Source organism: Bos mutus, chromosome 9, assembly GCF_027580195.1.
Source record: "Bos mutus isolate GX-2022 chromosome 9, NWIPB_WYAK_1.1, whole genome shotgun sequence".
In the NCBI taxonomy this organism is placed as follows: Eukaryota; Metazoa; Chordata; class Mammalia; order Artiodactyla; family Bovidae; genus Bos; species Bos mutus.
The window spans coordinates 89251731-89264084 of NC_091625.1; the positions used below are offsets into that span (position 1 = coordinate 89251731).

General features: G+C 39.8%; 1 protein-coding gene and 1 non-coding gene across 2 annotated transcripts in view; one reads left to right on the plus strand and one right to left on the minus strand.

Moving 5' to 3' along the window:
* SYNE1 (spectrin repeat containing nuclear envelope protein 1) overlaps positions 1-12354 on the minus strand; it is a 501407-nt gene that overhangs the window by 457606 nt on the left and 31447 nt on the right.
* Positions 3507-3578, plus strand: TRNAS-GGA (transfer RNA serine (anticodon GGA)). The gene has a single exon. It is a non-coding gene; the product is annotated as a tRNA-Ser (tRNA).

The window sequence follows — 12354 nt, forward strand, 5'->3', positions numbered from 1 at the left end:
CATTTTACTGGTCGCCTATCTTAAATGCAAGTTCAGTTCAGTTCAGTCACTCAGTTGTGTCTGACTCTTTGCGACCCCATGGACCACAGCACGCCAGGCTTCCCTGTCCATCACCAACTCCCAGAGTTTACCCAAACTCATGTCCATTGAGTCAGTGATGCCATCCAACCATCTCATCCTCTGTCATCCACTTCTCCTCCTGCCTTTAATCTTTCCCAGCATCAGGGTCTTTTCAAATGAGTCAGCTCTTTGCATCAGGTGGCCAAAGTATTGGAGTTTCAGCTTCAACATCAGTCTTTCCAATGAACACTCAGGACTGATCTCCTTTAGGATGGGCTGGAAATGCAAATGCCACAACAATTTTTAAATGCTTCACTTTAATCCTTTAACGACCTACAGACAACCAGTCTAGTTGGCTGTCAAGACTCTGTGACTCCAACTATCCACCCACTGCTCTAGATACAGATGCTTCGAGCCAGATTGAGTGCTAAAGGCAGAGAGCAGAGAAGAAAACATCAGTTTCAGCAATACAAATCACAGGAACTTTTCAATAACTGCTATGTTGAGACTCTGCACTGAGAAATAAAAGCAAAGAAATGTATCACATGATCTGTTCCTTGAAGAGCCTTCCACTGCTGGCGCTAGTGGTAAAGAACCTGCCTGACAATGCAAGAGACATAAGAGATGCAGGTTCGATCCCTGGGTTGGGAAGATCCCCTGCAGGAGGAGACGGCAGCCCACTCAAGTAGTCTCACCTGAAGAAGCCCACGGACAGAGAAGCCTGGCGGGCTACAGTCCATAGCGTGGCAAAGAGTCAGACACGACTGAAGGGACTTAGCATAAGCACCACTGTACCAGATTAAATAGATCACTTCCATATATGATGACTATTTGCAATACATAAAATATTCTAAAATTGAAATTATCTATGGCGTAGTATCACACAGAAAACCGGGAGTTATTCTATAGGTTCTCTTGTTTGAATTGCTTTATGGCTTCATTCTCTGAGTTGATACAAATTGGACCGCCAATAAGAATCCTGACCAGTGGTTGACAGGGTTGGAGGGCAAGCAAGGTCAAGATGAGACTTGAGGAAGGAAAAAGCATCCTCTCAGGGGGTCATTACAGATGATGGGGAGAGTGGGTTATAGCAGACAGACCAGAGTATCAGCCGAGCTCCTGGACAACATGCGGGCCTTGGCTTCCTCCTGCTGCAGTTCTGGTAAATTTTAGGGGGGTCAGGGGAGATACGCAGGCAAGTTTTAAACAAGCTCCCTCCCTACTCTGCATCCACATAGGCCTGGGGCAGGGTGGGGGGCATTGTCCTGGAAAGATTCCTCCAGCTGGGCCCCTGGAAGGGTGGCCACCTTTAAGAACATCTGAGACGGCCGACATCCTTCTACAGCCACATAGTAAACAGAGTTACTCAGCTATTCTAATAGACAGCGAAAGCAAAACTGGGAAAGCCCAGAGTTTTTAAATGTTTCAATTTCAGTCCTTTTTAAGAGATATTTGGAATATTTTATAGCCATTCTGTGGTGTTATTGAAGGAAGATGTAATAAAGAGATGGTTTATTAATAGCTTTAGTATTCTAAAAAAAGGCAACTAGTAATCTCAGAAAACCATTTCCTATCAGGAAATTTAATATAAATCTAGCTGATTTCAAATTCTTAGCTTTTATGGGCTTTAAATAAAAACCCATTAATACGAAAACTTTTCATCCTCTTACTAGAAAATCAATCACAGAAATGAATTTGGGTATCAAATGGATCTAAACAGACAGAGGTGCATGATATAAATTATAATTTGAAAGGTACAAAAATAGAACTGAAGGGGGACTTTTTGTCGGAGAAGTCTGCAGTCAACATTTTATCCACCAATTCAGATTGCTATTAATTTTTGACAGCTTTGAGTCAAACAAGAATCATGTTCCCAACACTAAGGGATGTCAGGGGGACAGCAAAGGGCCAGTGTGACAATCCAGTGTGGTTTTTCTAACTAAACATGAAGTACAGTTATTCACCTGGAACATTAACTCAAAATAGAATAAAGGGCTTAGCAAATCTTAATTGAATCCATTATTTTTTCCCTTGTACAATCTTTCATATTTAAACAGTTTGCTTGCTAGTTTGAACCTACAGTCTTTATATATAAAAGTATGTTTCACTTACCATGGGAATGAGAACTAATAAATTTTATTTTTTATCACCAGTAAATTTGCAAATTGTGTTCATTTTAAAATAGTCACCTGAAGATATAACAAGCAAGATCTAAGATTGCAAGAAAACTCAAGAAACTGATGGGGCAAATCCATCAGTTCCAAATAGGTCATAGCACATGACCTATTCTGACATGTTAAATGGCGGCTCAAACGGTAAAGGATCTGCCTGCAACGTGGGAGACCTGGGTTCAATCCCTGGGTCGGGAAAATACCCTGGAGGAGGAAATGGCAACCCACCCCAGAATTCTTGTCTGGAGAATCCCATGGACAGAGAAGCCTGGCGGGAGTCCACAGGGCCACTAAGAGTCAGACACGACTGAGCAACTAACACTTTCACTATAATTAAAGATGTAACTTCTCTTAACAACACAAAAAAGTCCTAAATCCAAAAAGTCATGAGCCTCCTATACATACTACAGTCACAACTTTTCCTAAAAATAAATCCTGTAAGGTTTCCTGTTACCAGGTGCATAACAGTCATACCTTTGCCAGTATGGTCCTGTCTTTCCTGTTGATGAGCTGTCTATCATTTATCTCTAATGTGCATCTTTTCCTCCAGCTCAATCACTAGACGCCTCCTAGCTTATCTTAAAGTTTCCCACTGTCCACGCTGTTCTCGAGCTGTGGCTACGCCCCACCTCCCCCTGAACAATCGCATTCCTTCATCCTTTCAAACTCAGCTCACATTCTAACTTTTTCATGAAGAATGTTAAGGTCTCCCACTTGATCACGGCCGCCCCACCCCCATACAGTTCTAGAGGCGAGAGCACTCATTTGTGCCTCTCTTCACGATCATCCACCCTGCTTTGCTTTATATAAGTATTTGGGTTATCTTTTCCACAGACTCATCAACCTCTGAGGGTCAGGGACTGAGTTTTTCCTGTCTTAGCATCTTCTACCTTGAATAGAGTTGGACCCAGAGAAGGTGTCAACAGAATAATATAATGTAACATCTTAGAAAATAAAACATCTGATTAAAATAGTATCATGAAGAGCATACCATAATAAAAAGTATAATATAACGAAACATGCTAAGAAATGACACATCTTAATCACTTATATGTGGAATCAAAAAAAAGATACAAACAAACTTATTTACAAAACAGAAATAGACTCACAGACAGAAAACAAACTTATGGTTACCAAGAGGAAAGGGAGTGGGATAAATTTGAAATCTGGGATTCACAAATACACACTATTATACACAAAACAGATAAGCAACAAGACCTACTGCTTAGCCCAGGGAACTATATATAATATCTTGTAATAACGTATAATGGGGCTTCCCTGGTGGCTTAGAGGTTAAAGCGTCTGCCTGGAATGCAGGAGACCTGGGTTCGATCCCTGGGTAGGGAAGATCCCCTGGAGAAGGAAATGGCAACCCACTCCAGTACTCTTGCCTGGAGGAGCCTGGTAGCGATCGCAAAGAGTCGACATGACTGAGCGACTTCACTTCACTTCTACTTCAACAACGTATAATGGAAAAGAATCTGAGTCACTTTCCTGTACACACGAAACACATATAGTATATCAACTATACTTCAATTTTTTTTAAAATTAAAAAGAAATTATACACTTTGAAGACCCACAGAGAAAAGAAAACATCCAAGGTGCCCCAAGACTATGATCCAAGCACATTGCCAAGAACTCAGGTCAAGTCTAAGAGAGTCTCTGAAGCCGGACAGACTTTGATTTAAATGTCAATGCTGCCACTTGCAAAACACGTGATTTTGAACAATCTATCTAGAGTTTCTGGGCTTTTATTTTCTTCTTTATTAAGCAGGGATTAGAAACGCCTGCTTCTGGAGTGGCGAAACTTATATTTGATTGCTCTGTGAGCACCTGGATGTGTTCACAGCACATATAACATAGGGTTCCTCAAACACGAAGGTCAGAAGGCAACTGCGCTGGGTCCATAAGCCAAACTCCCCACCAAGAAGCACCCACTCACCTTGTCATTCACTTTTTTTTAACCAACATTTCAGATCAGAAACACATGCATTTCCTCCCCCCATTCCCATTCTGTTCAATTCCTATTTATTTGGATTCCAGAGAGACTTATGTGACTGAATACTGGGATTTTTCAGAAGAGACAAAGATCCATAGAGGAGATCTGATGGTTACGCCCGTTGTATGTGGGACCTGGGCCATTAGAAAGGATTGGCTGTCAGACTGGTGAAGGGATTTAAAATGATATTATGCAAAGAGTGGATGGGGGATGGGAGTGCCGGGCTGTAAAAGAGGTGCCAAGGACACCAGGGTCACCTCAGGTTCAGCAGGTGCAGCTGGACAAGGTGTGGCCCAGTGGGATAAAACTAGGACATCCAAAAGGTTACCAGATAGATTTCTCTTTGGTACAAATAAAGAACTTGTTTTGGACTCTTTGGTCTGTACAAAGATGCAATGTGCTGCCTTACAGGAAGGGATACTGGTCTGGGAAGAGGTTAGATTATTCTACCTTTAGAATTTATTTTAACACTGATATTAAATAAATCTATGAAACATTTAGGGAACTTCTTTTCGTCTGATGCCACACAATATATAACATAGCAAACACGGGAATTCCCTGGTGGTCCAGGGATTAGGACTCTGTGCATCCACTTCAGAGGGCATGAGTTCAATCCCTGGTCAGAGAACTAAGATCCTGCATGCTGCCTGGCATGGCCTACATATATATACACACACACACACAGACACACACACAGAGCAGAAACAGTTATTATTTTACATTACTGAATTCCATAGCAAATTTACTGAAAATCCTCTAAAAAAGAGTCACTACATAAATACCCCTTTAGATGTCATGTCTCCATCTATTACCATCAATTTCTATAGTGTCTTGTGCTTAAAAAAAAAAAAAAAAAACTCTTCCAAGGAATTTTTAATACATCAACCTCCACTTCCTTCTCAGTCTCTCTCAAGCCTAATCCAGTCAAACTTTTATTCAATGAAAACACTCTTGTCAGAGCCACATCTACACCTTACCAAGCCCAGCAATTCATTCAGATTACATGATGTCTCAGCACACAGGCATTGCTAGGTACCCCCCTAGTCTTAAAACTCTATCAGGCTTAAATTCCAAGTCATCCTCTTCTCTTGATTGTTTAGTTGTTGTTGTTTTTTTTCCCTTACTTGCCTTTCCAGTTTCCACCGCTGTCTCCTCCTGAAAATTTATAAAATTTATGAAACATTTAGGGAACTTCTTTTCATCTGATGCCACACAACATATAACCTAGCAAACATGGGAATTCCCTGGTGGTCCAGGGGTCATGACTCTGTGCACCCACTGCAGGGGGCTGAACTTCAAATATTGGAGAGGACCATCTGAGCAGTGATCACTTCATTCTCCCCTGACATTCTTCTTTCAGTAGCTCTCATCCAGCAAGACATCATCCATATGCTCCTGAATCATCAACATCCATCCCCAGCCTTGAATTCTCCCCCAAGTTCCAGCCTGTTTGGTAAAACTGCTTTATAGACTTCTCCACTGGATCTCCCAACATCTCACCGTGAACAGTTCTAAGGCATAGCACTTGATTCCATACCTCTTCTTCTTTTTTTAATTATTATTTATTCCTATTGAAAATACTATCACCTGTGTGCAAATCCAGTTCATATGCCATTGCCATGCTCCTGGCTCTGCCAGATCAATACCTTCCACTCAAGACTATAGAGATGACTTTTGTCCATGATCTGCCCCTACTCCCCATCTTCACAATGGGAGATGTTTATAGTGGGATATAATTTTCAGTTTTTTCTTTTTTTAGACATAATTATTTTTCTTATTTTTGGCCACACCACATGGCTTGCAGGAACTTATTTCCTTAAACAGGGATCAAATCCAGGCCCATGGCAGTGAAAGTGCTGAGTCTTGACCACTAAACTGCAAGGGAATTCCTCATGCCTCATCTTCTAAATCCCAGACACACTGAACACATTTGTTCCATGGTGCTTTATATTTGGGCTTATATGACCTGGAATGCCGTCCTCATTCCAAGACTCCATCCCTCTTGTTTGGGTCTCTGATCAAATGTTATCCCTTACACATGGCTTTGCTGGCAACCCTAGTTGAAAAAGTGTTGCATAAGTTTATTAAATGGTTAGTGAATGAATAAATGAGCAATCACTGATCTCTTTTTATCATAATACTTAAAAATGCTGCCACTAGCTATTCCAAAATGCCTTGCCAGAAACTATATATTCTTTCTCGAATTTGGAAACACAGGAACAGAAATCTGTTAACAGAGCTGTTGTGGGAAAATCTACTTGGCTCTTTATCTGCCCCTACAGGGAACTCTGGAAACTCAATAAAGAGGGTGTGACGGCAGCCGCTAACCCAGAGTCGAGGTTTCAACAAAGCCTGAGACTTCAAGGCCACAGCTGCCTCATCTATAAAGATGTCGCTGTTGGGTCTACGCTCTTTACAGCCCCATCCAGTTCTAAAATTCTATGCTTTCACGTTTCAAATACCCTGTGTCCTAAGTAAGTAATCGGGGATGTTGGCCTGACACACATCTGTACATGGGAATGAGATGAAGGCTGAGCCCAGTGCTCTAATCAAGACCATCACAGGTAGAAGGCTGAAGTTGATCTTCTTCACTATTCCTTGCACTTCTCTCTCAAAAAGGTGTGAAAGGTGTACCTAGAGCAAATGACAATCAAAACCAGAAAATAAAAAAAGATGGCCCCCTTCGATCTGTGCTTCTTTGGCCAGAACTTCCCTAGAGAAGAATGAATTGTCTAAGGCCAACTTGACATGATGGGATATTTTTCAATTATTTTCTCATTTTAAAAATCTTATAGTATTGTTTTAACTTGATTCTCTGTCTAGAATTCTAATTATTTAAATTAGAATACATTTGGTAACTGCAAGTATTAATACTGCAAGTTAATACTGTTGAATTATACTCAAAGGGTTTCCCCGGTGGCTCAGTGAGAAAAGAATCCACCTACAAAGCAGAAGACAGATGAGCCGTAGGTTCGATTCCTAGGTCAGGAAGATCCCCTGGAGTAGGAAATGTCAACCCACTCCAGTATTCTGCCTGGAAAATCCCATGGACAAAGGAGCCTGACTGGCTACAGTCCAGACCCCAAAGAGTCAGACAAGACTTAATGATTAAACCACCACTATACTCAAGGCAAATGTAAGCAGAGTGAAAGGAAAGGCTACAGGAAGCATGCTTTTTATAGGATTGTTTCATGGACATCATCTTAACTATGGGATGTATAAAACAAAGTTTTCAAAAATTAATTGGAAAAGAGATATTCCTTCCTATTATCTTCCCTTCCTGTTGAATTTAACAACCTTAAGTAAAGTTGGCATTACAGACTTTCTAATATACAGGAATACTGCTTTATTTCATAACAAACTGGTTCTCTATAAAGGTGCAGACAAAGGAACAGGCAAAGACTGCTCAGAATCTATGCCAGGAACATGACTGCTTCATATGCCCAAGGAAATGTGGATGTCAAACTGGTAGATGAAATAAAGTTCAATAAAACTATTCTTACCATATTCCTAAATCACAGATATTTATTTAATAATATGGAATTTTTTCCTTTTTTGGTCATGCTGCCTAGCTTGTGGGGTCTTAGTTCTCTAACCAGGCATTGAACCCAGGCCCTCTGCAGTGAAAGTGTGGAGTCCCAACCACTGGACTGATAGGGAATCCCCTAGATGGCTTTTCTTAAATTGAATGTGGAATGGTGGATTTTTGTTTTCATGCACTAATCTGGATGATCTTTTAGTAAACCAACAGACATTTAAATTTTTTGCAAAATGATGTTTTCCCACCAAGCATAGGTAGGCAAATTTACCTTTAAATGTCAAATAGACGTGTATCTTAACAGTAACTAAAACTCTGTAAAGCCTTTTCCTTTTTGCCTCAAACTTTACACCTTATGAAATGTGTTTTAGCAAGTGCAAGATAAATACTCGCTGAATTGGATCTGATTGCCCAGTCCAGATACCTGTGATGCTAGGACTGAGTGAGTATAAGCTCTAAAGACCATATTATTGACTATCATCCAATTGTAGAGCGTATGTCTAATGAGAAAATAGCCACAGGTGAGGAATTCTTTCTTTCACTGTAAATATTATGAATATATTCATAAGAAAAAGATCAAAATACATGCTTGAATACGTAGTACACATCGCAGTCAAATGGAAGGTTTTTTCCTCCTTTAGAAAAACTCCCTTTTTCTTTCATAGTCCCTGTGACAGCTATGGTATTGAGGATCATTTACTTTGAAAATGATAAAGATTCTTTTACGTTTGTGTGTGTGCTCAGTTGCTCAGTCGTGTCCAACTCTTTGGGACCCTGTGATCTGTAGCCCACAAGGTTCCTCTATCCATGTAACTTTTGCAGGCAATACTGGAGCAGGTTGCCGTTTCCTACTCCAGGGGATCTTCCTGACCCAAGGATAAAACCCGGAGATCTCTTGCGGCCTCCTGCACTGGCAGGCAGATACTTCATCACTAGCACCACCTGAGAAGCCCCAGTTCTTTTGTGTGTGTTAGCCGTCCTGCTGTGTTTCAGCTCTCTGCAACCCCGTGGACTGTAGCCCGCCAGGCTCTGCTGTCCATGGGATTCTCCAGGCAAGAATACTGGAGCGGGCTGCATTTCCTTCTCCAGGGGATCTTCCCGACCGACCCAGGGATCTAACCCACATCTCTTATGTCTCCTGCATTGGCAGGTGAGTTCTTTACCATCTGAGTCACCAGCGAAGCCCAATTCTTTCATATATATATTAATTCATTTTTCTTTGAGACTAGGAATTAATCCATGAATTCCCACTAATTTGGTAGCAGAGTCACTGAGCTAATGAAGTGGTAGCAAATACACTTCCTTTTTATTGTACTTAAACAAGGTAAGAGAGAGAAAGTGTTTCCAGGGGCTTAGGGAGTAAAAAGCTGAGGTTTGGAAACTCAAACTCAGAAACTGAATACATACATTAGAATATTAAAATCATTCTTTTTAAAATAATTACATTAATTAACTCACATTTGCCTTTTTTTTTTTTTCCCCACAAGCCCCATGGTCTCTTAGCAATATCTCCTGAAATAAATACGGTTTCAGCTTCAGGATTTTCAAAATAACATCATGGTATACTCCTAATTTTCAAGGTTAAAAGAAAGCTTACTACTTGTAGAACACAAGAGGAAGGGGCAATGTAGCAATTACTCATGACTGTTGACAGCTAATAACAGCCTGTAAGAGTCTAGATGAATCTATTATTTTTATGCAGAAAAAGAATCAGGTAGACAGAGCATCAATAATATGTACACATATACTCATAACATGTTGGTTTTTTTTTTTTTTGTGAACGCATTATTTAAAGACACATGCCCCTCCTTTACTCCACGACATCCCCCTAGGCCAGAGCAGCTTCCAGGCACCAACACTTTTGGGTCCAGAATCGCTTGTCCTGCTCCACTGACCAACAAGGGTATTTTATGACATAAGTAATGGTACTGTTCTTCATCTAGCTGCTCTTCCTTGCTAACCCAGACGTTTTGTTGCTGTTCACATGTGTTGTCCCAGAGAGAAGCAGAATAGTTAGTAACTTCAAGTGATGTCATTCTCTTTTGTAAGAGGTCAGAGGCCTCATCTATGTTGTCCACATTATTCAGAAAACAAACTGAGAACAAACAGGGGATTTGATTTTCAACCATCACATGAGATAAAGAACCAACACAGTTTGCTGGAAACTGTGGGAAAAAGCAGGAAAGTTTACTGCTCCTTTAATAATTTCAATAATGAAAATTCATAGGGCAGAAAAACTATCATTTTGACTTTATTTAAAGCTCTAAGTACAGGCTTTTGTGAGTCTCTCAAAGCATCATAAATTTTAGAGTGGAGAACCCACTGGCTGATAAATGCTCTACAAGCCTGCCAAAGAAAACATCATTGTGACTTGTTCTAATAAGTGCTTGAAACACAGAGGAAGGATTTGTTCTAAAATCCTATTTGGATCTTCTTATCTGATGGCATTAGGTTATCGCACATCCACACCTTTCCAGAACGCCTCCCACTTCCCTCTATTGACATACTGAGCAATCCTACATGGGTAACACTTTCAGATCAAAGAACTAAAAATAACTTTGTTCTTAATGTTCTTAATGTCAATATGAAATGGTGGATCTCATTGAAATGCACCTCTCTGGGAGGCTCTAGATATGTTAGTAAACCAACAGACATTAGAATTGAACACGCTTTCCCATTAAGAATATAGAGGTAAATTTATTTTTAAACATAAAATAGATATGCATCTTGGAATCAGGGCTGTAGACATTATCTACCGTGGCCAGATACATCAGTGTTTTCTCTCTTACTTTGCAGATAAAGATGAATAAACTGCAAAAACATTGCCTAAAACCTTGGTCAATTCCTTCGGTAAAAATCTTCAAACTATTGATTATAAAACTGATCATTTATACAACTGAGTTTCTACTGCTGGTCTAGGGCAAGAATTAAAATCCATTTGTCGGGTTCACTTGAGTCAAGTGTATTCACAGATGTTATTTGATTCATACCAATAGGTCTTCTATTGCTTACTCATCCTAAGAAAGCAATGACAAGCATTAACTTGTCTATTTGTTCTATAGCCTTGAAGGTTAGTCACAGGTACTCTAGTCAGATGCTAGAAGTCAACAGATGAGTATTAAATACCTGGAATGATATCAGGTAGGTTAAAAGTAAAAGATAACATAAGTGGACACATAAGAACTACTGGGATAATGAAGAACGCTACTTGAATTGAACCTCAAAATAATGTGGGACTTGAAAAGATTCAGTCAACTATTTGAAATGTCTCTCTTAGTGGCAGCAAGAGCCAGCAAAGCTCAGTCACGTTGGGACTGATCATTATATTAAGTGTAGTAGCAGTTGACAAGCCCTGAAATTGGCATATAGGAACAGAGGTGAAGAGTTGAACCATAAAAGGACAGCTCTGATGTGGCAAAAAAAAAACCTTTGAAAAGATGACAAAGCAAGACAACAGATGGCGAGAGGCTACAAGGAGCAGCTGCCACCACTGCAGCGACAAGGGACTGATCATCCAAACAAATCTCACCTTTGCATAGTTTTCTTTTAGACACAGGACAATAAAGTGTACTATCCAAATAAAAATTTGTATGTAAGTGGCTAGTAAATGGCAATAATTGTGTGGGTTTTTTTGTTGTTTTTTTCTTCTAGTTTCCTAGTTAAAAACAAAAACAAAAAACCCCCCAAACAGAAACCTTTTTTCAGTCTCCTCTATCTTCTCTGAAAAATAAGAGGCAAAATTTTAGGATTAGTGAAACTGTGGACTTTTCTCCCTTGTAGTGGAAGTGTTTATGTGCTGGCAATAGTTTTTTGGGGTTTTATTTATTTATTTATTTTTTTAAAGCAGCAAATAGATGTGCTGAAAATCTGTCTCTGCATTTTCCTGCTGACTAATGACACTCTATCTACCATGATCGGTTTTTTCCTTTTTTCTTGGCCTTGACCTCAGGCAGTCTAAATTCTCAATTTCTCATAGAAATTGAGAGATGGGGCAGAATTGGCACTGGAGAAAAGTTTTTCTCTAGATAGCTCTTTATTTCATGAGGGAAAAAAGTAATCGTGAAGTTCTCAGATAGTCTGAGTATGAATCTATGCACCATGAAATTAAAAAGCTCTTACTTAAAGGTAGCTACGCTAAAAATGAGATTTCAGTCCATAACTAAATGTCCAGTGAGGGCAGGAACAAATAATTTTCTTCTTTTCTTGATGGAAACTATGCTTTCACTTTACACTGTAATTATACTGCCTTCAAGTTGCAAACCTAAAATTAGATATTTGGGGAAGGTCACCTTCCAAATCTAAGGAGGCACCAAAGAGAACCTAAGAATGAGAAAAACACTGTTATTCTGACATGAGGAAGCTTCATTCATTCAACTGAGTACAGGGTATATTCTAATGATTTAGAACCAAGTAAGGAAGCACTTACTTATACCAAAAAGTGGGAACATTGGTAGAAGTTCAACAGGCAGTTATATGCTTAAAAATAGGAAGAAGAGAAGCCTCTGCTAACAGTTGAGAGAATTTATGGATGATAGTGCTAGTTGTCAGAACCTTGAACAATAGTAGACCTAGCTGGGTACAGGGTT